We start from the raw sequence: 23,401 nt of genomic DNA, 5'->3' as shown, positions 1-23,401 counted from the left end.
TGGTCTGCTTTTAAGAAATAGTTGTTCCATCATATTGGCATAACATTGCTTTAGTGGTATATACGCATGAAAGTGGTATGTGTGTGAAAGGATCATGTTCCAAAATGTACTGGGATGGGACCTGGGAGACAAGAGTATTCTAGTTATGCCACTCAGCTCTATAGCATCCGTGCAGCGCTTTACTCTCAGTAATCCTGCTTACCTTCCCTTACAAAGCACTCTGAAACTTTGTTAAAAAGCACCACTACATAAAAGAAGTATTTCTTTTCAGACCAATGAAACTTCATTAAACTTGTTGTCAGTTCTGTTACTTGCCACACACTGATTCAGCTGTTTAGTTGGTAATACCTCCTCCGTGAAGACTAAAGCTTACAAAATGTATTCCAAATAAATGTGGGCTGATTGTTGGTATTGAAAATATTTTTAAGAATTTGAGGGTCATGAAACACTCAGTTAAATTAATCCTAGATCCCACCTCTCTCTGAATCATCATCCACTGTTACATTTGCACGTCGCAGGTTGAAGTACTGTAAGATCTAAAACTGAGCAATAAGAAAAAAACATTGTTTGGGGATGATAATGATAATTTTTGAAACAAGTCCTTTTTTTTTTTTTTGGTAAATGTAATAATTGTCTTAAGACAATTGTGAGTTGCCAGTTGTCAAACTTTTTTTTTTTGTTAAGACACTTGGCCCATGTACGGCCTAAATGCTGTTATCCTGGAAGTCATACGAGTATCTATCATAGTAGCAATGACTGGAGTTGTTACAATAAATGTTGTGTTATAATACATTCAGACTGTCAACATAAACACAGATTTAGACACAGCCTTTAAACTCTTTGTATATTTTCTTACTTGAAATTAGTAACTGCTGCTGAGTCAACAGCAGGAGCTTGCCTTTGTATGAACTGTGAGCCTACGTAATGAACTTAAGTTCATAACAAAGTATGAGAGCGCGAGCAGTTACTGTTTTCATGTATAAGTGCATGCTGGGAAGAAGGTGCTTCTTTCCCCACAAGATTTTGTGATGGCGTCATTATTTAGATACTACAGATATGGTAAATGCCTATGAAAACTGAATATTTCAAAAGATACTAATGGCATCCTTTTGATAGTGAGATGAAGACAAGAGTCTGTTCTCCAGCTTTGTGAACGGGAAGGCGACTAAATAAGGCTTGTCCTGCTAGCTTTGTTTAACGGTTGATTAAACTGATGAGGTTCTTGTGTGTTTCACTTCATTTCACTTTTTCAGAAATCTGAGGAAAGCCACAAGCTTGATTTTTTTTTACAAATAGTTCTGTTTCTGCTGCAATATTGGCAAAGCTCACTTGTCACACAGAAATGGTTCAGAGATTTTCTTAAAATAATGTGCCCCCTGTGAGAGCGGCATTCCTCTCGCATTTTTCCTTCTTTGTGTTACAGTGTTGACTTTACTCTAACTTTGTTCTGTTATCTTTGTTTGCATTTGAATAGCACTTGCATCTTTTGGGTTTTGGTACCTTGTATTAATGTGCAAGAAAAATGTGATTTGGTGGAAATGTGTTATACGTTCTTTGCCTGCCTATGATTTATGCTAGTATAGAGATCATCTTTGCTGTCTCTGGGTTACTGTTGCTGTTATAACTTCATTTTTCCCTGGAGAAGGGCTATGTAAAGAACTGTTTTACACTTTGCCCTGAAAGGAATTCTGTTTGGGAAGTTTACTTTGCACTCCTTCCTTAGGAGTTTTCTCTTAAACTGTTAGGTACGCTGCTGTAATTGACAGCAGCTGTTGCTGAGAATTGTGGAGGATAGACAGTTTCTAAGATAATCAGTTCCTAGTCCATTTGAGGCTTTGTTGATTAGCACGTGTAAGAGCGTTTTGGATTGGGAACCAGCGATGTCTGCAGAGTGCAAATGTGACATGTTATCTAAACTGTTTGGCTTAGACTCTACACTGCTTTTCAGTAAATAAGCTATAGGTTTTGTGTGTTTTTTCTTCTAGCCCAGTAAAGTGCCCACAGCAATTCAGTTTGTAGCCTCTAAAAACCCAGATCTTTGGCTGAGTTGTGCTCTCAGGGGAAGAGGGCTGGTAAACGTCATAGGAGGACTTGCTTGCCTGTGTTTGGTTGTTATGTTAGTGAGACTTAAATTCTCTATTTTTGACCCCCAGAAAAAGGGGCATAGCTGTTACCATTTCCACTTTTTAGGAAGGTTGCTATTGTAGTCTATGTTTTGCTTAAGAATATTTTTATTAGTTTTCTGAATGTGTCTCTATTTTTTTTTCCTGATATCACACTGTGATCAAATGCTTTCAAAAAAGAACTTCAAAATGATGCAATTTGAGGTCCCTGTTGTATTGGATAACATTACAATCTGATAATTCATATTCTTTCTATTGATGTTGTATAGAAAATAAGCATGATTACTCTGAATCTCGTGGGAATCTGTGTGTTACAGTCTTTGAGGAGAAATGTTTGACCATATTTATACTCTGAGAGTTCAGATAAGAAGCAAGAGCCAAGCTGGAGCAGTTAGTCAAACTGATGAACATTCAACATTTAGCATATTTTGGATAAAGGTTGATGAGTTACCAAACAGAATGGAAATGGATATTTTGCCTCTGTTGATGGTTAGATGTAGATTTCCCAAAAGCACTGAGTCATAACGTGACCTAAAGTCTGATTGAAAATCGTTTGAATATAATAGGAAGAATCACGTGTCACTGATGTTGAACTGTGTATAGCAGAAAAGAGACAATATCATGGTATCCTGTGTTCTGTTTTAAAAACCCCAACGTTTTCCTTCTGTACTATTTAAGTTGAGGGGTTTTTTTTTTTTTGTTCTGTTGATGGGCTGGCAAATTGTTATTTTAGGTTGATTAAAGACCATTTTTACCACAATACTAATTAATCTAGTTGTGTGTATGTGAGAAGTTCAGGTGCTTGTTTAAGCTGACTTGCATTTAGTACCGCATCACATAGTGGTGCATTAGAGTGGGGATCAATTCTGTCTTAATACATGAACATTTCACCTTAAATGTGTTAGAGCATCAGTTTTTGTCTCAATGTGGTTTTTTTTCCCCTGAACTTCTAGTTGGCTAAGCTTTCTTTTTTTTCTTTTTTTTTTTTTTTTCTTTAAAGCATATCAAGATACTGAGAATCTACCATTTACTTCTCTGGATGACTTGTTCCAGTGATTCATCTTTTCCACTATTTAAAAATAAGGCATGCAATTATTGTTTGAATACATTTGAATGCATCTGTCTTTCACTGGTTCTCGTTATCTCGTCTGAATTCTCTATCATATCAGACTTCCTTAAAACTTGATTTGTCCCTTTGACACTGTGTTTTCACTCCTCTGTATGGTGGCAGTCCCTAGCATTTAAAGACAGATACAGATTTTAAAAGACATAGTTTTAAAAGAGCATCAGCAGATCATAGATTTGCTGGGCTGACTACTCTAGGACTCTTGGATAAGTTTAACAAGTGTGCTGATTTAAAATGTTTGTCTCACAATGTTTTTTAACATCTGATCTGGAACATCTGTTTAACAAATGAGTTGGAAAGAAAATCAATATAATGTGATACAATTATACCATTTTGAATCTTTCCAACTATAGAATGAAAGTATTTATTGACTATTTTTGATCTTTCCTTACAATTTTTAACACTTGTGCCACCCCCGTCTAGTCATGGGCCTCTGCTGTTGTTGAGGTGGTGTTTGTTCCTAATACTCTTGGCTGTGTCCTATATGGATGTTTTATGGCTCTCAGTTTCTGCTCTCTGTAACTCTAGTTTATGTTGATGGTGATCCAGCCTCCCCTTTGCTACATTGTTGATCCTGCCTTTTTTTTTTTTTTTTTTTCCCTTATGCTTCCTTCTTTTTTCAAAACCATCAGGTTTTGAACAACTAGGATGAACTGTAGGCAAAATTGTCGTCTTTGTTAGCTGTAGAATTGCCTGACCATAGGTAAAAGCCCTCTTAAGGAAGTTTCAGTTTTCATGTTTTTCTGTATAGGATTTTTCTTCCCAATCAGTTTTGTTCATAACTCTTTTCAGCTTCAGAAATTTTGAAATCTCAGGAATAAGAGCATGTATGTTCATCATATGTTTACATAGGTGTTAGTAATCTCTATCTGTCTATGTAATCTGATCATGATCAGTAATTGTTAGACTATCCCCAATTTCTAGTCCAGTGACTTACTCGTTTTAGCTGTTGCAATGGGATATATGATAATTTCTCTGTGTTGGTTATGGTGAGTGCTGTTAGAAAAATTGTTGCTAATAATTTTTAATACTGTTGTTTTTACTGTTGGCTGCTTAAGGTCATGAGATACTAGGTTTCATTATTAAAGACTTCAGTTTGACATTACAAATATGGGCTTACAAAAAATTCTACTGTTCTCTAGTTTGAGTTGATGGTCTGTAATAGACCTCTACTGTCACCACCTTCTGAATGAGATGTCTTATTTGACCCTTAGACCCACATATTGTCGGTATCCTTTGGTTCTGAATTATCAGATAATGAATGTCTGAATGATGTTTCTTAAAACCTGGATTGTGCCTGCTTGATAATAAGTGGTGTTTTTGTTTAATCTCTCTAGCTTTTACACAAATGGACTTTTAGCCTTTTCTTTTTCCTATTGGGAAAAAGTAAAGCTGTGTAACCTGTATTGAGAATAGACTTGAATTTGGGGAACATATAGGGCTTGTTGAAAGTTTTAAAGAATCTTTCTAGGACTGTAGAAGTGCACTTTTGGCATTTTGACTTCACTCTGATGTTAGCATAAGAATTGCACCTGGCATCAGATGAATTGTCATCCAGGGTGTTGTTTTGTCACTTACAGTGGCCAACAGCAGGTGTTTTAAAGAAAGTTACAAAAAAATTCCAAACTGTGGAATAATCACTATACCGTGGAGCTCTTCAACTTCTTATCAGTTTATAATGGTTTACAGTTCTGATTCTGAGTATTCTTCCCCATAGAATTTTTCCTTGTTGATATGTAATTTTATATAGGTGGGCATTTTCATAATCCATGGAAATATGTAATCTTTTTACAAATTTTACAGTGTTGCCTTCATAGTCTCTCTTTCCACTGTCATACTCAGCACTCTGTTCTGAATTGTTAAGAGTAGCTTAAAGCCCAGTAGTTACTTGAACAGAGCTAATGATTATTTCTTATCTGCTGTACGTCGGATGTGTCAACAACAAATTTGATTTTCTAGCATGCTGCCCATTTTACTTATATTTTTTAACATCACTGATCTCACATGGTGTTGATGAACGTGAATGTATTCTGGGTCCTGAAATTTTCCATTAGCACTGGTGGATGTCACCAGTGGCTCCTGTGTCCTGTATGTGATGTGGATATGCACACTCTTTCCTCCAACTTTTTTTTTTTTTTTTCCTCCTGTCATTGTTCACAGCAAGGCAACATCTCTATCTGGATGAAGATTGCCTATATTTTACTGATTGAAGCTTGACTTGTTGCAGAGTTGAAAACCGTTGATGTATTTTCTCATCTTCCCCAACAGATTCTCTTTCAAAATTAAGGTTTTTTTTACTTAAGTTGTGATTAGTTTTTCTGTCATTTCTGCTTCAAAAGGATTTGTCAGTTTTCCCACTGACTTTCAGATGTAAGTTTGACCTCTTGTAAAAATAGAGACTATTAAGTCTGTAATGGTGTGTTTCATGTTTATTTTGCAGTCTCCTATCAGCATGCTTGCTGCACTGTAAATCTGAATAAGAGGACTCGGTGTCAAGGTGTTACTTTGACTTTTTGTACCTTCTTGATTAAACTTTATCTGGAGTATTTATGATTAACATTCAGTAGTTTTGTAGAGCCTTTTATCTGTAAATGAAAATAGCATTAATCATTTTCTGTGAGAGTGAAGTGACTTATTCAAGGCCGAACAACAACTCAAAGGGGGAGCTCCCGTTAGAACCCAGATTTTATAATATCCCATCACGGCTAATACAGGAACACACTATAAAGTATTTAATAAATCACACAATTTAAGAGAGTTTGTTAAATGGGAGAAATGAAAAGTAATTTAAACATGTTGAATAGTAGACTATGTAAAATAAATTTGAGAAGTATAGTGAAAGAGTAGATATAAGGAGAAGAGTACTAAATGCTTATGGGACAAATACAAGTAATTATACAAGTAGTATAATTCTCTTAAAATCTGCTAGGTGATTTGTAAATCTGCTAGGTTATTTGATAATTGTTCTGGGGAGGATAATGGGGTTACTAATTTCTTTAGTGAGAAGAGTGGCTCTCAGCTGATACTCATGCTTGTTTTGCATGTCCTGCTTTCTGTAAAGCTTATCTGTGCTTTCAGAGTAGTGGCCTGAACACCTGTGCATATACAGCCTGTTATTTATATTGGAACCACATATTAAAAAAAAATATATGTGGGAGCCTTGCTTGTCTTTCAGTTGTTTGTGAGTCAATAGCATAGCGTTTCCTCCTTTGGGCCTGACTCACTTCTAATTTACGTCATGTACACGTATGCCTATGGTGCTAATAAATATACACAGTTTGGGGAAAAGTTGATAAATAGAAATATGTAACTGGGAAATTCTTTTATATTTATGTGCGTATTTTTCATAGACTGAAAACTAAACCTGGTGCTGCCTGTGATGATACCTTTCAAAGTTTGTTATACCCCATAATCTTTATGTACAATGCATTAAACAATCGAAGCTAACGGGCCAAGGATTTCACCTCCTTTGGTTTTCATTGTACGTTCACATGTATACATAAAGGTTATACTGGTTTAGCCCTGCCAGTTTTACTGCTTCATGAAAATATGTAGCAGATAATATTGCAAAGTTTCTTTTATTTTGAAGTATGCAGAAATCTGGACTCCTGTAAGTTTAATTTTTGTGACTGGATGAGAGAACAGTGGATGAGCGCAAGTCACAAACAGGGAAGTTTGTGACTTCCTGTAATCAGAGCTAAACTTGTGTCCCAACTGGTGGAAAGGTTTCTTCTGAATGCATCAGTGGTGTATGTTTGTTTTATGAATGAAAGTAAACTTCAGCTTTTTTGTTTGTAAATTTTCTGGGCAAGTACTTATATCATCATGAAATGCCCTTTGAAATTTTACGTCAGTACTTCTTATTTTAAATAAGTTCATTTTGGGCAGCTCTACTTTGAAATTAAAAATTTGTTCCTGTATAGCATTTCCGAAAAATCCAACAAGCTGAATTACCTTTTTTGCCACTTTGGCTATATGTAAGGATGTATAAATATTTTATACTTGGGACTTTAGTGTCATTTTTTTCCCAAGATTCCCTTCTGTAGTCAGGGTGGATTTCACCTAATAGAAAGCTCCTTTGGTTTTTGGATTTGTGCGGTGATCCCAACTTTTACTTACTGTACTGCCCACGAGTCTTGAATTGAAGATTGCTCGATTCAGGTGCAAACTTCAGCTTGCAGAGATGGAAAAGCTGCCTGGTCTTTTGTCTCTTGCGACTTTTGTCATGAGCCTTAAGTATGTTCTTAGTGAAGTGAGAGGAGTTCTGTATCTGAGAAGAAACGTATATTGGACAAATGCAAATTTAATATCAATATTTAATATCTGATGATGTTGTCAGGCATATACTTGGTGCAGTCATACTGCTTTACCCACAAATGCAGAATCCATTTATTGCAAGGTTCAGTCCTTATGAAACTGAGTGGGGAGGAGCAAAGGACAATAGCAGCTGCTATCACTGGACATAGCTCCACTTTGATGCTGGCGTGACTGGGATGGATTGAGGTAGAACGTATAGAATCATAGAATGGTTAGGGTTGGAAGGGACCTTCAAAGGTCATCTAGTCCAACCCCCCTGCAAGGAGCAGGGACATCCCCAACTAGATCAGGTTGCTCAGACCCTCATCCAGCCTGGCCTTGAACGTTTCCAGGGATGAGGCTTCCACCACCTTTCTGGGCAACCTGTTCCAGTGTTCTGTAACTCGCATTGTAAAAAATTCTTTCCTAATTTCCAATCTAAATCTACCCCCCTCTATTTTAAAACCATTACTCCTTGTCCTGTTGCAACAGGCCCTACTGAACAGCCTCTCGCCATCTTTCTTGTAGGCCCACTTGAGGTACTGGAAGACCGCTATAAGGTCTGCCCGGAGCCTCCTCTTCTCCAGGCTGAACAGCCCCAACTCTCTCAGCCTGTCCTCATAAGAGAGGTGCTCCAGCCCTCTGATCATCTTTGTGGCCCTCCTCTGGACCTTCTCCAGCTGGTCCATGTCCTTCTTGTGTTGGGGACTTCAGAACTGGACACAGTACTCCAGGTGGGGTCTCACCAGGGCAGAGTAGAGGGGGAGAATCACCTCCCTCGACCTGCTGGCCACGCTTCTCTTGATGCAGCCCAGGATGCGGTTGGCCTTCTGGGCCGCAAGGGCGCATTGATTAGACACAGAATGAACAAGTGGCACTATCAGCTCTTGCAAATCCAGCTGAGATGCTGTGTTGCTTTAATAGCACTCCTGTGTTATCTACAGCCTTAGTGATTGCAGAAGGTCCTAATTTGTTTTAAGTACATTATATGTTTTTGCTTTGATTTTTGAGGGATTTTAGATAAACTGTCAAAGTTCTTGTATATTAGGAGAAAAACGTGTAGTTCCACCAAAAAGTCAGTATGACATATGCCAGGAATTAGAGCATGCTGTTGCTGTTTCATAGCTGTTGGGTGAGACTAGATTTTTACATTAATTTACAGTAATAGTATATGATCAGTCATGGTTATAATTTCCACTGTGAGTAATTTTATCTGAGAAGAGGGCAAATATGGGCTGAGTGAACATCATTTTACAGCTTACCCAGATCGGGATAAAAGTATGTTGATAGACTCACGCTACAATTTTTGTAGGTTGACTGGAGTACTTCATTTTCTAGAGCTGCTGTTATTTATCATGTAGTCCATGAGCATGTTAGACCCCTCCTAATACAGATAGTCAGTCTTGTGCCAGTGTTTCAAGGTAGCTTTCAGTAAGAGTGGGGATAATCTCCCATTTTCTGTTGTGCACAGAAGCTTCAGACTCAGACCATCTCTGTCCAGAAGTAATGGATCAATCTAGCTTAAGCCATACGACCTTGAGAAAGAAGGATGGTCAGATAGGAAGTGGGCTTAAACCAGTGGGCTTAAGAGGAAAGCCTTAAATATAAAGCCTTTTAAGAGGCATTGAATAGCCTTTTAAAATTTTTTTTTTAATTTGTTTTTTTCTTTTTTTTTTAATTTTTTGGGTTTAAGCATTTTTTTTTTTTTTAGATCCCTCTTCCTGGTTTCTCTGCAGTCTCGCTCTGCTAGTTCTTGCAGCCCTAGACTTTCCTGAGACTGAAAGAAAGTAGCATACTTCTAGGAGTCCACCTTCTGGAAAAATGGAATAAAATCAAACCCAACAAAACAGAACATGTGTCTCTAACCCTTGCTGGCTATTATTCTTTTTTTTGTTGTTGTTTTTTACAGTGTATGTCTCAACATTTTGTTTGCCTGATTTTTGTGCATGTCAGACTCCTCTGCTTCTGTGTTTTCAAGCCATGAGTAGGTCCAGCTGCAACAAAATAATTGTGAGGTAGTGTTTTGGGTTAACCAGAGTAGGCAGCTAAGCACCGTAAAACTGCTCACTAGGAAAGAAATGTGGGCAGGGAAGAACAAATACGCTACCAATAAAGACAGAGTTTTAGATACTGAAGCAGATTGTATTGGCTAACTGCGTTTGTGGTAGTAATGGAAGACATAGACTTACAAGGGTTTTTACTAAGGTCATCTTTGATTATTTTAAAATGCTATGCAATGATAAAGATGCAAACAAAAAGAATAATGTAAAATTGCTTATGAGAGGCTTGATCATTAAAGACTACTGTCATTACAGTTATTGAAGGCTTTGGCAATCGGTGAGATGAACATTTTAGAGGTTGTGCGCTGCATGGAGTGATTGGGAGTCAGGGTGGATCACAGGAGTAAGTGGGGAAAATGAGAATTTTAGATGTATAGGCAGGTTGACTCTTGCATGTGTAAGTCATATTAAAAACAATAAGAACAACAACAAAGTTCCAGCTGAGATCTGAATATATTGGAAGATGAAGAGGAGCTGGTGATCACCTGTCATTTTGAACCTGAGTAGTGAAAATGGTGACACACAAGTATTTGATACTGAGAGAGAAAAAGTGGTTGAGGATTTGTAATTTTTCTCAAATACTCAGTTTACTTTAGGATGCAAGACATCTGTAGTAGTATGTTACATTAAGCTGCCACTTTTTCTGATATATTTGGTATATATCTGTACTTTCTTCTCTCAAAAAACTCACTCAAGTTGCCAGAAAGTCTCTAGATTGTTAGTATTGTATTTCAGCTAATGTTTCTTACTCATCCTGACCAGACAACTTCTAAAATTATTTTTCATGTTGACTTCAGAGTAAGTGAAGGTTGGGTAGTAGTTTCATTTTTTTTTAACATGAGAGAATTTATCTTTCTAAGTCCTGAATTACAGTTTACAATGATTTCATCATTGAAAAGTATCCTGAATTGACAGCAATAAATTAACTGCCATTTCACTTGAGACTAATTCCTGTCTACAGTTAAGAATTTTGCTTGGTGAAATGTTACGGCCATACCAATTTTATTCTTGTTCATTTTGCTTAGTTTTGAAGGAACCCAAATCAGTGTCAACTCCAGAATTCTGTTGTAGCAGCTAGTAATGGGTTTTTCATGATTCATTGCTAAGGCTGTTCGTAGCATGGATACAATGGCTTTCCATGTAGTCCCTTCTGATATGCTAACCTCATCTTTGTAACCTGAGATACATTTCTGTACTTTCACTATCTTTACAGAACGTTTCAAAGTATTTTTACTTCCATTTGACATTTGCCTTTTCTGTGGCTGAAGCTATGTTTTACTGTCAGTTCGTCTAAGTCTGTGCCACCATTATGATATATTGACTTGAAGACACAGGTAAAGGATGACAGACAGTGCAATGAAATTGAAAAGCAAGTAGACTTTCTAATTGCTTGTACATGTAAACAAATGAAAAAAAAAAGTTTAACTGACATTTATCTTGTTGCATAGGTGAAATATAGAAGGAGAAGCTCTGTCTTCCACACAGGACATTTGCTTTGATACCTTCCTCTTGGAGCTCTAGCTCTGCCATCCAGCCTCTTCAGTGTTTCTGAAGTGGACTTGGAGCCAGAGTTCAAAGTTCAACACCCTGCTGTAACCTCTGTCACCTGTGACAGTTGGTCATGGATCATCTGACTGCACCAGACCTTGCCAGACATTGCTGCACCCATGGGCATGTATAAGTTACAGGAGTTCTTGAAAGACGAGTTATTTTATTAATACAATGATGAAAGGAAAAAACCTCAAATGAAACCCCAAACTCCCTGTGTCCTCAGCTGACCTGGTCTCTTGAGGAGAATTTCTTTTAGGCCTCTCAAACAGAAAAGATCTGACATCAAGTCTGGAACAGCTGCCCCTTGTTAGTTCTACAGCTCACTGACTTGATCAGGTATACAGTCAATGAACTGAGAATTTTTGTTCTAGGACTTTCTAGTCCAGCGTGTGGAGTAAAGGAGGGTGAATGAGTAACTAGGACTTTGAATGGTGACTCAGACTAATAATTAAACACACAACTATCTCAGTAATTCTTGAATGATGTAATCTTCACATTATCATGTCCTGTGACTAAAAGACAGAGATGCAGCAGATGTGTATTGATATTTCAGATCACGTGAAATTTGTATTCATAGTGCACCTCTTCTGATCCTGAAGATACTCCCTCATAATAAAAAAAAACATTAAAGAACTTCAGAATACGTCTTCTAAATTGATGTATTTTGCGTTACTAAAAGTACAGAAGATTGGGAAGTACAGGGTGTATAAATTACATGGGCATTATTCCTGCTATTTGTGGTTGACCTAGCTTCATATTTAGATTTTGGACTTTAACTGATTTCATTAGTTAAGTTTTGTTTTTTTTTTTAGTAAGTACTACTTGCATTGTGTATAAGTTTTTAAGGTTGAAATGAAATGGATATTTGTAATGGTAAGCCTGGATAGGTAGCATATGCCATCTCTTTGTGACAAGCATATGACTTCATTAAATTGGTTTACTGAAGTATTGCGCGTGATGCTTTATGTTACAGAAAACAGCTTTAACAGTAGTATAGAGAATTACTTCAATGCTGTTTATTTTTTAAACCTAATTCACTTCCTCAGAGCATATGTTCTTCAACTTTTTCTAGCATTTGAGAGGATTTCTGTTGTCTTGCTTTGCTGTTCTGGAGGCATTTATCTCTGTTACAGAAATTAATTGATCTGGCAGGGGTCAGAGGAAATGTCTGTTGGTTGCCCATATGTTTTTGCTGTATGTCAAACAATACACTTGTTATCGTTATGAATTCTTATGTAAAATGGATAATAAAGTGCTGGCATGGCTAAGTGAAATAATGCATTAGTTTCTGGATGCCTGCTGAGTAAGCATTTAGTTCATGAAGTCAAACGTTGAAGTTCTGGGCTTCTGTATGCTTAAGATCTGTTCTAGGAAGAAAAAATTGGTTTGTACTTCTAAGTCCTGTGTAACTTCCCTGTTGACTTCAGTGATGGAAAGACCTGCAGCTAAACAAATTTGAACTGACCAGTATAGTTAATATCAAGAGAAATTTACTGGAGGTCAGAGGTGGGAAGAAGAGGGTGTGCACTACTCAGTTAAATGACTGTCTGTCCGTTGTTGCTGGCTCTGTTTCTAGTCATTAACTGGGTATTTCTGCTGTTACTCTTCTGTAATGATTATGGCATCTGCAGTATGTTAACATTAATTTGCATGGTATGGGTTAAAATTTTATTTAAAAAATCTAAAATTAAAAAGTAAATATTGATGAATCTGATTTTTAATGGATAGCAGCAGAAATCTTGTAAATAGCCTGTAAAATTACACTGGAAGATACATTGCAAGGGATTTAATGAATGTAGGCTGTTTTCTTTAATTAGAATTGTTTGTGGAGTAAGGATGGGCAGAATTATGTAGGGTGTGAGGTGATGCTGAGAATCAGGAGTTCAGGAAGGATAATTAAGGATAACTTCTGAACGGAAAATATGGTGTTTTTAATTACCTTTATTAGAATTAAGAGCATGAAATAATGTATCTTAAGGCTGTTAGCCTTTAAACAGGATGAATTTTAGATTCTGATCTGTGTCAGTAAAGTGTTTAATCTTGAACTCTTGTGGGTAGCAATCCAATTTCCAGGTGACTAATAAAATACGGATACTTTGAAGTTTAGTCAGTGAACAAATCTGAACAGTCGTTCAAATTTACATAGTGAAAGAAAGAAACCATTGGTTAAAAGCTGGTTAAAACCTTAAAGTACCTAGTAATAAGAAGTCTTGGTGCTGGAATTTAGGTGAAAGAAGGAAAAATGTGATTAGGCAGGAAAACCAGTCCCATGGTTGTTTATGGGCCTGGGTCATATACATTTGCCTTGCTAGTGCCTTTTTTAGTGTGATTAAAAGTATCCAGAGCTTATGACATATAAAAATTCATTGTGTGGAAAAAAACAAAAGGATTCCATCTTGTTGACTGTGGTGTTATGTTTGGCTTTGAAGAAACTGACTTCTTTCACAGTTTCAGTCAAAGATCAACGCTATCATTTGAGCCTTGACTTTCTCTTCCAGGAGTCTGACATAGCTGGCAGCATTTTCTACTGTCAGGCTTTTGTTGTTTTAAGATCAACTCTTTGACTCACTGACACTGTAATGAGGAGTAAACAAGCCCTGTTTCTTTGAGACAATTCGTAGTATGTTTCTAGTGGATTCTGAATTTAACAGTATTGGTTTAACAGTGTTAAATCATGTAGCTGTAGTAAACTTCTTCGCTAGTGGTAATAATTGTGTCAAGGAAATTAGTATCACAGCCCCATATGGAGGGGTTTATCTGTGGTTCTGATGGTATCAGCTTCTGCCCTCCACCGCTACCTGTCTGCTTGCATCAGAATATCATCTCAGTTCTCCTCCTGTGTTTAACCACTACTTGGCAGTTACTGGATTTCAAATATTCTACTTGGCGTTTTTTTTTTTTTTCCCCACTAGTAAATGTGTTGGTTAATTGCAGGTCCACCTGTGCTTCCAATCAACTACATGAATGAATGTTCTAATACGTGGGGCTTAAAAATATGGGTCTGTCTGAGAATAGGTACTCAGCATGGTTTAGAGGATGGGATGTTGCTGAGAAGCAAAGGTTTGAATTTCATGTCATTTCTGTGATTAGAGAACATAACAGTGGTGCCCCTTAAAATTACCATAAGAATAAAAATCTATGGGTACTGCTCCTATCTAGCAGGTATATAAACATCTGAAACCTTTTGGATCTCTGATCTTAAAAAGAAGACGGGGTGTTGTGTCTTGCAGAACCTTTAATACACATAAGCTTGGGTTTTTTGTTGTTGTTTTTTTTTTTAAGTATTGAATCTGAGATTAATTTTCTTTTTTTTTTTTATACTGTGTTCTAACCAAACAAATGTTATCTTTGTTTACTTCTCAGTGGTTGGTGTCTATTGAACTGCAATTTATTGTTCACTGGTGGTGTTTTCAGCAGGTCTGGAAGTTGTGATAATTAGGTAACAAAAGTTAAAGGAAAGTTATGTTGACATAATTATTTGAGGAAATTTGCCTCTTGCATTCCAAATTCCATATGGGATAAGCTAAAGGATTATTTCCATGATTTTTCAGTACTTCCACACAGTCATTAATTAATGTCAAAATCTGTCGTTAACAGGTAAAATTATGTATTGGGAATAGAGAACAGGTTACCTGCTTATTTACTTGGAAAATAATGAAGATTGGGTAATTCTAGATGCCCTTAACTTGTTGTTTTTTTTTTTTTTTGTTTTGGTTTTTTTTTGGTAAAGTTTTAGGTAAGAAAATAATCTCTTTAGGATGAGGAAAAGAGAAACCTTGTTCCGTGCATCCCAAGATTAATATATTGGAGTTGGTTTTATGTAAATCAGCAGTGCATGTTCCTTGATTTGAGGTTCTGTGAACAATTCCATGCAGACATAAGTTTTCCACTCAGTGAACAAAAAGACCATAAAGGGAAAAAATTTCAGATGGTTTGAAAAACATTGAGTCAACAAAATTCTTGCATGACAGAATGGTGGTGCCATTGCCAATACTTTATCTTTTTTGGCTGCTACCTCAGTTGCTAGAGCACTTCCATCAGTCATAGGAGACCAGGTTCAATAAAATCCTTTTTGCACCAGAGAATTATCTTGTACCTGTTACCCCATAGACAGCTGCTGGAAATTTTGGATATGACATGCTTATAGTCTCCTGTCTAATAAAGTTTCCAGTTGTAGACATTAGAAATTCACTGAGTCTACAAATGGAATTCAGGGGACCTACATGATGGGTGAATGTCGTAATCGACGGAGAAAAGAGTAAATCTTAGTGTTCCCCTGACAATGCACATTTTAATACGAAGTGAAGCAGAGAGAAGAGTGAGAGGGAAATGGCTACTCTCAAGCAGTGGAGGGATTGGTTTCTCTGCTTTGTGTCAATCCTCAGACCACATGCACATTAGTACAAGGAGGGTACTACCTATTTTTAGTCATCTAATGACAAGGTTCTTTTTGATTGCAAACTGCCTTTATAAATTGAATAACAGGTATCATGATCATCGCCAAACACCGATCAAACTGCAGACTAACAAAAGCTGCAGCTCACGTATTTCATTTTCCATTCTGCTAGTAAGTGTAATAGGAAAGTGTCATATGTAGTTCATTAAACAGTTACATTAATAATTCTAAATGTAATAAAGGGAAGAATACATCTGTATATATGTGTTTAGTTGAATTAGCTTTAAAAAGCATTGGTACAAGTATGTTTTGTTAGTAATCAATTACTACAGATAGTGAAGGTTCTATATAGAAAATAATGAGGGTCCTGATTTAGAGGTGGCACAATAAAAGAGTTTTTGTTTTATTTGGAAAAATTTACTTAGTTGTTTTCAGCTCACATTGGAGCCCAAAGTATCTAATCTGTAATGCCTAAAGAAGGTAAAAAGTACCAACTACTTCTTCCCCATGTAGACGTAAGATACACAGTTGCTAATCTGAAGCATTTTACCCAGTTAAATATAACATATTGAGTCTTTTTCTTCTTTTATTATAAGAAGTTAAATTCTCTATCTGATTCCATTAATTAATTACTAAACCTGGCTCAAACTTCTTCATGTAACAGTTAGAAAAGAGTTGAGTGTGGTACTGTTATAGCATGTAAAATATTAATTTGCCTTAATGAGAGATTTACTTTTAGTTAATGGAATGTAAACAGTCAATGTGTACAAAATATGTCAACTGAGACTTTGTCTAAAATAACAAAAAGTTAATTTTTAGAAATTCAAACTTAGTTCAAAGATGTAATTTAATGCAGGCATAATGTTCATGTTCTCATAACAACATTAATTCTGTCTTCCTTCAGGTACTTGGTATAGCACAGTATACTGCTATGTAACTTGTTACCTATAGGGTTCCCATTAATGATCATTATCTTGAAAATCTTCTGGAATCTTCACAATTGTGTTTTCCAATGTACTTTGTGTTTAGGTGATCTTAATTTAAAAAGAAAAAAAAAAAGTAAAAGTGATGGCAAGGAACTTTGTTTTTCTTACTTACCACCAGTTTAGGTAACTTGTCTTCAGAGAAATAATATGACAGACTTAAATGCTGCCATTTACGTTTGTTAGTTGAATCTTTCTTCCTCTTTACTGTTTTATAGTATGCTGGTGAAATGACAGCATTTTCAACAATTAATCCTTTTTTTCTTTTTTTTCGTAAAAGACTGGTATTCAGCAGCCTTCTGACTTGTTTGAGTAACTTACAGGACATAGCCGTGTCTGATGTACTTTTGTCTTTTGCAGATGAGGTATTTCTATCCTTTTATATTTAATGGTGAAGCCCTGATTTTTACTTCACTAATACCATACTATTCTGTAAATCTAATTACCTGTTTGAGGCTTTGAGTTAAAGAAGTGCTTCTGATTTCACTCTAGTGGATAAACCAACTTCTTTTGTACAGTGCTTGCTAACAGAGGTGGCTATTTTATTGATGAATAGGGAAAAAGTGTATAGTCCAGTGCTTTGTTCCGTTCCTCTAATTTATGACACCAATAGTAATGGATGATGAATGAGATATCTGAAACATTAATAAATTATCTTGAGGTGTACTAAATCAAAGAGGAGGAGACTAAGAAATAATCTTATATAATGCCTCAAATAAAAGTAAGCTAATTCCAGAGCCATTTGTTCAATGATATGCAGAAACCCAGAGAAATTTTTTGAAATTGAACTGCTGTAGTTAGTATCATGTTAATATAACTCAGTGTTTCAAATGTGCTATCCTAGACATTTGGATTGCCAGCTTCAGGTGGCAAGAGATGTAAAACATACAGACTAAAATAATTCTTAAATATTTAAGTTAAAACTTTGAGTTTAAGCACATTTAAAATAAAACCCAGCAATTTTGTCCTACATTGATGATGCTTGCATCCTCTTCCCTAAATTCATCTATCCACTAACAGGGTTGAAATTTGCAGCAGTTTTCTGCTGTGATTTGCATTCACTAACTTGATGATTCTGTGTGAAATATCCACTTGTTCTAAGAGAAGCTGTGCAGCCTTTTGTTTTGGTTTTTTTTTTTTAGCAGTGAAGTTTCCATGTTTTGTCATTTGAATGCCACGAGCAGTAGTTCTCCTGATGACACTGGATCTCTGAAGGAGTCTTCAAGTCAGAAGAGACATTTGGCTGCTTATGCAGTATTCATGTGCCACTTTGCTATAGACAGGGAGCATCAAAGTAGTGGGCCAATTTTATGCAGACAAACTATTGCCATTCCTAATAATCTGTTCCTTAATAAGTCCCATGAAATTTAGTCACCGTTATGAAATGGAGTGAGATTTAGGGAGTGCAAATGTTAGTGATGTTGATAGAAATAAAACATCCTGGAGGTGGTGTAAGATTTTCCATTTCACAAACTGACACTTTGAGGTTCTATGAATGTTGGTTTTATCACATTTAGATGACCTATGTGTGGGATTAGATAAGTTTGTCATCAAAATGAGCAGTATGTCTTTTGTTCTCCTTCTGTTCTCCTTTTTTTTGGTATTTTCCTTGCATGCCTTGCACCTTTGCTGGGTTTTATATGGCTGTATGGAACTGATACAGCTGACAGGTAATATACATTTTCTTTGTTGAGGTTATATGATGAAGTACAGAAGTTAACTAAACATTATAAAGGCTACACTTTCTACATCAAGTGCAATGGAAACCTCTTATCCTTGATGATTTCTAATCAAATTGGATCACAAATCGTTAAACTTACCTAGCTACTTGTATGAAACCTAATAGCCATTTCCATGTTTATTTCTTATGTGTAAAATACTGCAAAAGGACATCTTACTGTGCAACAGGGCCGGTGTAGTCAATAGTTTTCTTGGTTGCACTGACCTCAACCTTATTTCTGTGACTAGGATTATGCAGTGACAGTTGGATACTAAGCCACTTGTAATGAGCTTCTGGACTTTTTTTCCCCCAGTTTCCACTGTCATGATCCTCTTAAGAGTCTCAGTGGTCCAGACTGGTCGTACTGGTCTGGATGGTGATGTGCTACCGCTACACTCATAATGTTTGCCTTACAGCTGGATGTTTTCTAGCTACACTACTCTCATTTCCCAGAATGCATTTTATTGGTCTTCTTTCTACTCATAGCCTTAATTTAACCTTTAACTGCGGAATTTATTGTACGTGTAATTCTTTGCATAAAAGTTGTCATCAGAAGGTGTCACCAGGTGCTTTCTATTTTTTGTTTCCTCTCAGTTTTTAATAAATATACTGAGCATTGTTAGTCATATGGTACTTCTAATCATTGATCTTTATCATGAGCGATTAACATACTTTTAAAATAGCGAGTTTTAAACAATATTTTATTTTTTTGTTTCCACTTTTATCTAAGTTCAGACATCTTGTGAACATGTTGATATTAATTCTAAATAAAATTAATGTGCTGTATTTATGAGTCAGAGTAGGAGTGCTTTGGCTCGGTCGGCCCATACGTATGCAGTTGTTAAATTTTACTTGTTTTTCTCCATAGTTGACGTGACCAGGTCTGTAATTTTAACACTATCAAGTTTACAGAGAAGTAGAGAATATCAAGCATTTTTAGAAACAAGGAGTTACGTGTATTTTCTAAGTTTATTAGATCTTTACACAGAAAGTATGTATGTAGAGTTTCTTCTCAGTGTGTTTGTCTTAGCTTTTATTTCTTACTATTTTTTTACTGCCCATTTATATTGGAGTTTCACATATAACTTTTAAGATCTTTCCTTCACCCTTCCATTTATCTTAAGGTCTGTCTTGGCTACAAAGGTGTAAACCTTATAGTCAGTCTTCAAGGAGGTTAACACGTAGCACTCCATTGTACAAAAGAAAACCAGGATCTTTCTGCATTGATATCTGTGGTGTTAAAACTGGGTTAGTAGTTAGAGTGGGATGTATTCCCCCTTCCAGCAGATCCCTAGACTTTCTCATTGTGTTCAGGATGAAATTAAGATCTGTTGAAAACCAAGAAGGGATTTCCCAATAAGGGAAAGATTGAAGAGAATTTATTTGCATTATTAGTATTTGTCATGATGCCAGACCTTATTTAAGGAAAATAAATGTTCAGAAAGTAACAGAATCATATATTCAACATCTTTCTTGTTATGTTCAGTATGAAATCAAGACCTTTTAAAAATCAGAGAAGTCCATTAAACAGTGTTGCAGAGGTTAAGGTCCTTGTTCCCGATTGTGGTAACATGGTTTTAAGTTTCTTCTTTCCGTGATACATCATAGACACTTGAATCAGCATTATATAGCTGAGATGAGTGTTGTAATGGCTCTGTGTTGCTTCTTGTTCTGGAGAAGATATCTCAAAATCTCATAGTGGATACATTTTACTTGAAATTAATTGCAGCCGACAGCCAAAAAGAGAATGGTAGCCAAACTTGGATTGTAGGATGCTCACCTGGATAAAAGATGAATAGACTCAGCACCTCATTCAGTTATTTATAGAAAGTAGAAAGATTCTTTATTTTGCAGAAATTAAAATATCTATATCAGAATTAAAATATACTGGGAAAGGGCTACAGCAGCTCCTGCTCTACCAAAACTGGAGTATAAGCCTTTAGTCCAACAATAATTAAGGCGTAAATTGAGAGAGCCCATTCTGTGGAAGAAGACATGATCTGATCTTTTTGAGAGTAAGATGCAATATTCACTCTCTTTTATATTAATATCCTTAAAGAACAATCTCCATTGGTTGTGTAAGATGATCATTCCATACTGTATAAACTTAAAAAGAGTAAATCCTTTGCATGCAAATCTGTGCAATTTGTAATTTCGAATTTGATGCTTCAATAAATAGGGCATCTGAAACGAAAATGTGATTACAAGGAGTAAATTTTCAGCCATGTAAACAAAAAAAAGGTAACCGATTCAGTAATATGTTTTGTGACATCAACAGAGGAATGGTTTGGCTGTAAGCATATTACTTGAGAAATAAGTTGTATCCTGTCATGTATATGACATTTGAGGGCTTATTAGAATCAAGATGTGCATGACTAAGGTTCTTTGAAAAAGTGAAAAGAACTTTTAAGTACTAAAATTAATATGAAATAATTGTATTTTTTTTTACCTAGTCCATTTATTTAAGTATTAATTATGTTTCATAGTTTCTAATTATTGGACAATGCATTCTTTAACTATGGTAGTAATTGTGGGTTTTGAACACAATGGAAGAGTGTCTTTAATTGGAAAATCAAATTTTGCTACCAAATTTTGCTCCATAGTTTGGAGTGCTTTCAGGTTAACCTATTACAGGGAAGTCCACAATTAATACTGCAAATCAATACAATGAAGGGTTAATTGTGAAAATTGATGAAAGTTTTATTTTCTTACAAATCAAGAGGCTGGTAAAGTGTACGCTTACTGTTGATCATTAGAATACAAAACTATCTGTTAAAATCAATTAACATGCATATCTGATGACTGATTGTATAAATATGAAAGTCAAATAATTGTAATCGTTAACCATGGCTTCAGGTCATATGAGTTGTCAGCTCAAAAAAACTAGAGGAGAAAGAGGTTGATTTGCATATATTTAATGTGGCGTTCTATACATGTGGGAATTTGAGATAAACCTTTGCTACTAATCTGCTTGTTTTTATCTAAAAATCAACTAGGAAACATGGGTCATAACAGTCAAATGAGCTACGTGTTCTCTTGGTAGCAGTTGATTCAGTTGTTTGGGATTCAACATTTTACTATATGTTTTAATATTTTACTAAGAGGCAATTGGAAGAAGCTGGTTAAAATGTTATTAAAGGAATACTCAAAGTTCTTACCAGGAACATGCTCAAAATTATCCTACAACTGATTGTAAGACTGGGTTACTTTTACAGTTTTTAGTTAGACTTACACTATATGTATAACAAGCACTTCTTTGCTTTCTATGATTAAAAAAAAAATCAGAGATATATTAAAAACTTTACTGTATTGAGTCACAAAAGTATCTTTCTATGTGAAGTGGACCAAACAGATAGTTTTTGATTGATCAATTGTTATAAATAAAGTGAGGGAAGTGTGGCAGAGGAATGAGGCTTCTGGCCTGGAAAGGATTTACGTATTATTTAAGTTCCTGAATATAATAATCCATTGGATTTCTTTTTTTCATTGATAATGCAAAATATTCTGTGTAACTCATAACAATTCAATGAATCCTTGAAATGGGAGTCAAAATATAGTGGTCAGTGCCTTACATTACCTATAGTGTGAAGCATGTCTGTCCAGTCTTTCTCTTTTCCCCTATGTTTACTCCTGAACATGAGGGGAAAAAAAAACCCACTGCACATTCCTGTCCTAAATTTTGAAATTAGATGGTAATCTCTTTCTAAAATTTCCTGTGGTTCATATATTCATGAATTCCCAAAGGGAAGAAGCAGCAGTATGTGGTTTATTTTGATCTGATTTGTACCTGCAAACTAAGAAACTTTCTGATGATGACAGTATCAAAATGTGGAGAATAGAAGGTCTTGTTGCTCAGTGGTTTTTACTGTAAGCTTTATTTACAGTTTTCCCATTGTAAATGTTTGAAATTTGATCTTGGATATGTGTGATCCAGTTCCTCGCATTATCACCCAAATTAACTTGAGTATCAGCAAGGTGGCTTCCATATTGTAGTACTCAGCTTCTCAGCCTGGGCAGACTATACAATGCACGCAATGACTTGGTTTCTGGTGTTCTTGCACCGTAAAGTACACCTGAATGGCACTGCCTTTGCTTTAGTCTTCTGTTGACCAATCTTTTGCATGATCTGTTGAGTAAAGGCACCTATACTGTGTTTGAGAGTTGGAGGGGAAGAGAACCAGCTGGCAGAAGAGAGGAACTGAATCAAATTCAGTTTCTGTTCTTTACCTCTTAGGGAGGATGGAATTTGCATTTGATTGCAAGAGGGAGAAAGGTGGCTGTATCCCAGGTCATCGGCTGTTTTGTGTCCTTTCTTTAAATGATTAACATGTCTCTTCGAGCAGGGAACTGTGACCCTCTAACTCAGACAGAAATAGTTGTGTGAGGAGGTCAGTTCTGTAACCATAGATTAGAAGCCCAAATTAAACATAAAAGTAATTAAAAACTAAGTGAATTTTAAAAGGAAGAAAAAAAAGTGTTTTTAAGACATCAGTGAATGTAGTTACAGTTTTAGCTCTACTGTAACTCATTGGTGAAAAATCACTTTGCTACCAGAGGCTGCCAAGCTGCAAATGAATGAAGATGCTCTGTGACTAAGTGGTACTTCCTAGAGAAGGTCTGATTCCAGAACCTTAGGATCATTCCTGAGCCATTTTATGTCCCAGTAATCCTCAAAAATCTTTTAATGTGTGAAGGTATATACTGCTTTTATAAGGATCCATTACTTTATAAAGGAAGGATTTTGGATATATGTGATTTGTTTTGGGGGTGGATGGGATTCGTAGATTTGGTGTGGCAATGAATTGTCATTCTCAAACAGAAACCTGGACAGTAAAGGAGAATACCTTTACAAAAAACTAGTCTCATTTGTCCCGCTTAGGAAGCGTGTATTATGAGAAGCAAGTGCTTCAGATTCCTTAAAATATAGAAGTTTTTTGTACTCCTGGGTTTTGGAGCTTGCAGTGTTATTAGCTCAAAGGGGAGGTATGCTTTTTCATGATGACTATATTTAGCCAGGAGGAATAGTCCTTTTTAAAGCAAATTGAAATGAGTGTATGAGAGCGTGAAATTATCAGCAGCGCTGTTGCACATTTACATTACTTCTACATACTCTTTTGAATGACCACACAACAGAACAAGTACTTCA

At 36.0% G+C, this 23,401-nt stretch overlaps 1 protein-coding gene across 3 annotated transcripts in view; it reads left to right on the top strand.

Moving 5' to 3' along the window:
- TBC1D5 (TBC1 domain family member 5) overlaps positions 1-23,401 on the top strand; it is a 325,821-nt gene that overhangs the window by 986 nt on the left and 301,434 nt on the right. The gene's annotated exons all lie outside the window — the stretch shown is intronic.

Source organism: Chlamydotis macqueenii, chromosome 2 (genome assembly GCF_036417535.1).
Source record: "Chlamydotis macqueenii isolate bChlMac1 chromosome 2, bChlMac1.mat, whole genome shotgun sequence".
NCBI classification, from domain to species: Eukaryota; Metazoa; Chordata; class Aves; order Otidiformes; family Otididae; genus Chlamydotis; species Chlamydotis macqueenii.
Note: the sequence above shows the minus strand (reverse complement) of the source record. Positions and strands in the feature narration are given on the sequence as shown.